The sequence below is a fragment of the Carassius carassius genome, chromosome 18 (assembly GCF_963082965.1).
Source record: "Carassius carassius chromosome 18, fCarCar2.1, whole genome shotgun sequence".
Taxonomy (NCBI): Eukaryota; Metazoa; Chordata; class Actinopteri; order Cypriniformes; family Cyprinidae; genus Carassius; species Carassius carassius.
This window is the reverse complement of record NC_081772.1, coordinates 21,074,316-21,081,493: the sequence shown is the minus strand read 5'-3', so window position 1 is coordinate 21,081,493 and position 7,178 is coordinate 21,074,316. Positions and strand designations below refer to the sequence as shown.

The 7,178-nt window shown below is 37.9% G+C and overlaps 1 non-coding gene across 1 annotated transcript; it reads right to left on the bottom strand.

The window, feature by feature from the left end:
* Positions 1-5,027: 5,027 nt before the first annotated feature.
* Positions 5,028-5,143, bottom strand: LOC132092951 (U5 spliceosomal RNA). The gene has a single exon (XR_009422328.1). It is a non-coding gene; the product is annotated as a U5 spliceosomal RNA (small nuclear RNA).
* Positions 5,144-7,178: the final 2,035 nt, after the last annotated feature.

The following is a 7,178-nucleotide window of genomic DNA, read 5'->3' as shown; positions in this document are numbered from 1 at the left end:
CTAAACTTATTTTTAAGGTTTGCCTTTATCCTGGTATGGCTTTCTAAATGCTGCTCAACTAAGAGTCATAACAAAACAAAAAAAAATTATACACTACCCTTCAATATTCTGGAGTCAGTAAGATATTTTAATATGTTTGTGTATGTTTTTTTTTTCTTTCAAGAATTATCTTATGCTTGGCAAGGTGCCATTTATTTGATTAGAAATACAGTGAAGCAGTGATATTACATGTCATATGATCCTGCTTATCTTTTCCATACTTTGAAATGCAAAAGTGTTTTATGTACGAATCAGTTGGGTTTTAAAATACCAAAACTATTGTCATAATAGAGGTTCATCTATAAAAATGTAAAATCATTGAAAAGGTTTTTTTTTTTTTTTTTTTTTTGTAATTAAAAAAATCAAACTTTCTTATATTCTAGTTTAATTGCAGACAAACCAAAATATTTTGAGTTTTTTGTTTTAATTCTGATGGTTATGACTTACAACTTTAGTAGTACAGTATTTAGTATCAGTTCTGGGAATGTGACAGCTTTAGCCCTTTTCCTGAAGACGTCTGAGTTTGTCGACTCTTGATCTACTGACTCCAGCTTCAGTCCACTCCTTGTGAAGTTATCCCAAGTTCTTGAATTGGCTTTTCCTGACAATCTTCCCAAGGCTGTGTTCATCCCGGTTGCTCGTGCACCTTTTCCTACAACACTTTTTCCTTCCAGTCAACTTTCTATGAGTATTATTTTGATACAGCACTCTGTGAACAGTCAGCCCTTTCAGCAATGACCTTCTGTGGCTTACCCTCCTTGTGGAGGGTGTCAATGATCATCTTCTAGATAACTGTCAAGTCAGCGGTCTTTCCCATAATTGTGGATGCATGTTATAAACTAGTCAAAGAGGTACCCAGTATTTATACTCAAAATTAATCAAACTAATCAAGCTCTAAATGGAATATTCTAATTTTTTAAATTTCCCTAAGCTGTAAATCTTAACCATCAGAATTAAAACCAAAAACTCTTGAAATATTTAAATCTGTGTGCAATGAATCTACAATATAAGAAAGTTATTTTTTTTTTTATTAAATTACAAAAAATAAAGACCTTTTCCATGATATTCAATTTTTTCAGATGCACCTGTATATCAAGGAGTTAAACTTTTTCCCGTAGACTGCAGTTGGTTTCAGCGGAGTTTGCTTTTCTGCAGCAGATGATCTGCCTGAGGTGGTGTTGTTTCTTACTACAATGGTCCACTAGGCGGCGATATTCCCTGTAAAAGTAATTGTTGACCATGTATGAAATCATAAATATATTGGAACTGCTTGACAGACTGCAGCTTTGTGTGTGTTCTGGAATAAAATCCATGATTTTACAAATAATTTGTCTATTTTCACTTTATAATTTTTTTTCTTGTCATACCTACATTAACTTCTTCCTCAGTCACAAGTTCACAATATAATGCTTCATCTGCAGTAAAACCTCAGTCCATTGCCATCCCACACCTTCTCGTGAATCAGCAATTTTCTGCTGCAGGTCGATAACATTGCCCACTGAGGTTGACTGAGCACCATATGTCTCTCACTCTCCCATGGGTCCTCTTTCCTCCATTTTTTCTATACGACATTGCTCTAAAATTTTATCACAATCCATGTCCTAATACCTATTACTTCTTATATCCCATACTTTCCTTTCGTCTGAGGTCACAATGCCACAAAAGTGAACATCTATTCTCCATCTGGGTTTATGTGCCTTATCAATCTTCACATACACTCCATTAGGCTTGTAATGGAGAGCACAGCTGTGATGATGCCTCGGTTTCATATCAATTTTACACCTACAGCAATATCATCAGACTATAATGTCTTTCACTCTCTTTAAAATCGGTATGTTATGGTGTGATTGAGGGAAAGTTCAGCAGTAGCCCTGAGCTTTTATATTTATCACCATCTACACCCACTTCACAGCTCTTCTGTGTCCTCTGACACCCCGGGAGGTTGTTCACATGTAGAGAGTGCTGTGTGTTTTTCCCCGTGGACATCCTGACAGTTCAAACATAGTGTACATTATTGAAATACTCACAAATCACAATGGTATTGGTTACATTAAGGAGGAAACCGATGGTTCGAGCAGTAGAAAGACAACAGTCAAGAAAAATTATTTAGGATTCTATACTTCAATGTTAGTGTTTTGGATCAGAGCTAAAGATCTTTACACTTGACCAAAAAAGGGTGCTAAAATAGTCGCAGGTATTAGGGGTGCTTGGTTAAGGATGTTGGGGATTTGCATTTTTCTCAGTGACTCAAATCTTTTAAATCGATTCATGGGAAGGATTGTTCTCCGAATCATTTATTGGCCCTTGAAGCCATTAGATGTCACAAACTGAATTCCACAGTACAGCCCACAGATGCTCAATTGGATTGAGATCTGGGGATTTGGAGGCCAAGGAAACACCTTGAACTCTGTTGTGTTCCTCAAAGCATGCTGAATGAGGCCACTGCCATCAGAGAACATCATTGCCATGGAAGATGGTCTGCAACGATCTTTAGGTAGGTGATACGTGTCAAAGTAACATAGACGTGAATGCCAGGAATCAAGGTTTCATAGCAGAACATTGCCCAGAACACAACACTGCCTTCTTTCCAGAGTGCATCATGCAGCCATCTCCTCCCCAGGTAAATGATGCACTTGCATCCAGCCATCCACCTGATTTAAGAGAGCATGATTCATCAGACCAGGTAACTTTCTACCATTGCTCCACGGTCCAGTTCTGATGCTCGTGTGCCCACTGTACGTGTTCTGCAGCTGCGCAGCACCATAGACAGCAACTGAGATGCACTGTGTGCTCTGACAACTTTCCATCATGGACAGCGTTACTTTTTTCAGCAGTTTGAACTACATTAGCTCTTCTGTGTGATCGTACCAGACGGACTAACTTTCTTTTCCCATGTGCATCAGTGAGCCTTAGGAGCCCATGACCCTGATGACGGATCACCGGTTGTCCTTTCATGCATTATTTTGGTAGGAACTCACCACTGCATACTGGGATCACCCCACAAGACTTGACTTCTTGGAGATGCTCTGACCCAGTCATCCAGCCATCATTAGTTGGCCCTTGTCTAAGTTATTTTTCTCTTGCCCTATTGTCCTGCTTCCGACTTACTGTCCAGTAGATCCCAACCCTCGGCAGCTGTTATTCACTTCATCTGTCAGTGGTTTTAATGTTGTGGCTGATCAGATTATACAGCAACAATAAACGTCCAGCTGATGTACAGGATGGAAAAAAAAGTCTTGCCTTGGAGAAATCTCTTTGTGAAGAGTGATGTGACCAGAAGCAGCTGAATGTTACAGCTGAGGTGGAGTGTACAGTTTGATGAGAGATTGAAGATAGCACCCCTGGCAGTATCGCAGGCCAGAAACTGTCCTGAATTTCATCTAAAGTGCACTGACTGTTCTTGAACACTCTCTTGTTTCTTCTGAGAGGACATCAATACTGGTAGTGGAATAAAAGGACTGGAAGAAGCGTCTCTATCTGCGGTGTAACGGAAAGATCAGACTTGGCTCACACGCTGGTCAGTGGCCTTTTGGGTTTAATGGCCTTAGAGGCCATGACCCGGTGCAGGGTTCAGTAAAGCTAAGCTGATGCAGAAACTGATTCGTTACTTCAGACCAGGACAGACAAGACGAGGAGAAATTGACATCATACAGTCCTACCAATACGATATGGGCAGGGGCCTGTGGTCAGACTGTTAAAAATACACATTTACACACATGAATGTATGCATGCATCCCAGGCTCGTCTGACACATTTGAGACCGAGAAAAGCAAGGTGATATGTTGTAACATGCACATCTGATTTAAAAAAAACTAACAACTAACACCCACAACCTTATTTAGTAAGGACACTGCCATCACAACAAAGACTCCACCACTTTATACACAACGAAGCAATGTGTAACTACTGACCATGTATACATACATTTAAAGAGAGTTTACCAAAAAGTGCAAATCATTTACTCACTCTCATAACATTCCCAATAATCAATCAAGATCAAATTTGTCGCATAGCCTACATAAATACATACTATGTAGTACAATGCTTTTTACAACCACTCCTTAACATATAAAATAACTAAAAATAAAGGTAAGAAATTTAAAAGTTAAAAGAATAAATCTAGAATGTAGGAATATAAGTATTTACAAATAACCTGACTTACTTTCTTTTGTGAACATAGAAGATATTTAAAAAAAAGATGGAAACTAAACATGACCGGAAGACTTTGTATGGACAATTTTTTTTTCTTGTTTAATGTTCATGAACATGAATCAACAGAAGAAACAATGTTATAGAGTTTAATATCAGAATTTTCATTTTATTTATTTATTTATTTATTGGTGAACTATGCCTCTAAAATACGGTTTGTTCTTAGGTTTTGCTGAAAACAGCGTTCTTAAGCGTAATTTAAACGCGAACGCTGTTTTCTTGTGTTTCAGGGTCTTTGTAGAACGCAGTTCAGCGCACAATGGCGCCCGGGAACGCGCCGTGTGCACGTGGCGTTCTAACAGGTGATGGAAGAGTGCGCATGCGCGAGCATTAATACAGAGAACGGAGAACTGAACAAAGAGTAAATTAACATTTGAGAACCACAGGGGTTAATAATCATATCTAGAACATGATTTAGTTGTAATCCTAATATCTTGAAAGCTCAAGACAGAAAAAATGCTATTGTCGTCAAAGTAGTTGTGAATTACATGAATAATGTAAACGACAGTCCAGCTTTCGATAGGGGTGAAATTTGAAGAAGAAAAGTAAAAAAGAATCGAGAAGTTTGCTTCACTGTATAATCCAGAATCTATGAGAATACTAAAATAAAACTGAAAGTAGGCCTAATCTTTTTGTAATTCTTATTGGGTGAGGAAGACTATCATTAATGTGGGTTCGTGTACTGTGTTGTCTAATGTAATTCAGATAAAAAAAAGAATATCAGTTTTCTCTTAAACACATAATTTTGTTGTTCTTCTCTAATTTTCACCAATGTAGGAAGCCCCGCCTTTCGGCAGGGCATCAAAAAATTACTTTATACTCATAGTGTTCTTCCCCACGGAAATCTTTAGTAAAAGGCGAAAGATTTATACGATCTGAGGAAAAACAAGAGTGTACTGCCTCTCTGTTCACACCAGGAGCTGACAGACCAAACACAGCACGCTTCAGAACGACGGTCACACAAATCATTATTAGCGCACATTCTTAAACTCAACTAAACATGAGCAATATCACTGAAGAGTCTTATCCATATGACTACCGATCCAGTATAATCAAATATAATGAAAAAAAAGCAAACGTGTATGAAATAACGTGTCGTGTTGCATTGTGGGTAGATCGTGTCGTGCTCTTCCTGATACGTCACGCCTCATGTCATTTCCTCCAGTTCCGCGTTCCGTGACTCGGTGAGGTCTGACCGTAGACTGCAGGGGCTGACCTGCAGCAGCTCGATGTTCAGAAGAAATAATCTCATATTAATTGTCGGTTAATTATCAAAACACTGGAACAATCTCAGGTCATTCCAGCAAAATCCTGCTGCTGCTCGGAGCAAATAAACTCGTTTGAACAGTTTTACAGTCTATGGTTTGAGCGCAGGCACACATTCAGAGGAGCGTGGAGAGAGAAACATTATGAATCGGTTATCACGGCTGCACGCCGTAATAATCTCTGCCCCAGGTTGTGTGTTGCCCTCTACATCAAAACTCGCGATATACCTAACGTTTAAAAAGCGAGTTAAGCGACCTCATATCACGTCATACTCCTCTGAACAATTTATAAAATATGCACAGGTCATCATCACCGCATTTTATCAAAATATATTTTTTCCCCATATATAAAAGCAAACATGGCAAATCTAAACCATGTTTTAATTTTTATAACGTCTGGTTGTTATGTTAGAGTTTGTGGTTATAAAGTTTAGACTTTATACACTGTAAAATAATAATAATAATAATAATAAAAGGATCACTGAAGTAAAAATATATTTAATTCTTTCTACTTCAAAATGTCATGTGAAGGTGTTGCTTTCTGTTTCTTTGTAATTATTTGTGAAATGTAGCAATTTATGAGTGAAAGTTTATTATTATTTTAAACTGTAACCTTGTGATATATGTGGTCTGTATTTACTGTAAGAACTACAATATGCACAGGTCATCGCAATGAAGTAAATTAAAGGTGAGAAATGGAAATAAAACCTTAAAATTTCAAATGAGAAACTATGACATGACTTTGCAGAAAAATAGATTTAACATATATACAGTAATACACATGTACAACTGTTTTATTATTTGCTATGATTTTGCAGTTTAGTGTCAGAGTGAGAGACCTGGATTTGTATATCAGAAAAACCTGCATATGGCTGTGTTGAAAGGCCATTTTATTCATGTACTGTATGCACAGACGCCTGTGTTTGTGTGTAATTGAGATCTACTGCGCAAATGCACAGCTACACATGGTTTGCTGACTTTGCTTAAAACAAAACACAGAAAAGAGCACAAAGACACAAAATGTTCAATTTTATCTTTCTCAGGTGGCACATAAAATCAAACTATCAGCGTTTTTTTTATTCCATTAAGATCTCTTTAATATCTCAATTGCTTCTCCTATATTATAAAAAGATAGCTCTCAATCAAAATATACTGCATTCACTTTTTCTGATGGCATGTTGTTCTCAATCTCCCAGTTTCTCCATGGTCTGTGCCATGCATCAGAGCCTCTGATAGATGACCCACCCATTAAATAGTAACAAAGTCTCCCTCCTCAACTTCACCTGACACTGCGTCGTCTGCAAACTGACACGCTGGAGACGATCCAGGGATGAAAGATACACTAATGAGCTCAATCGTTCGGTTTACTTTGGCACTTACCCCAGAACACGAGCTTACCTTTCAGGGCAACATCATGCCACCGACAACTGCCCTATATACTAAACCCACCCGGCTCTTTATCCCCTCACATCTGTCTGACTCACTTAAGGCTTCCTCATGCCTGGAGATAGACCTTTGATCACTTTCGGCTTTTAAGATCAAAGATAAATGTTTCTGCTGAAAAATATGGGGCATTTTATTTAAAGAACAAAGAACAGATGAACAAACCAGCTAAAGAGCTGGTTTAATGAGCTCTTTAGTTAGATAAATATATATATATATATA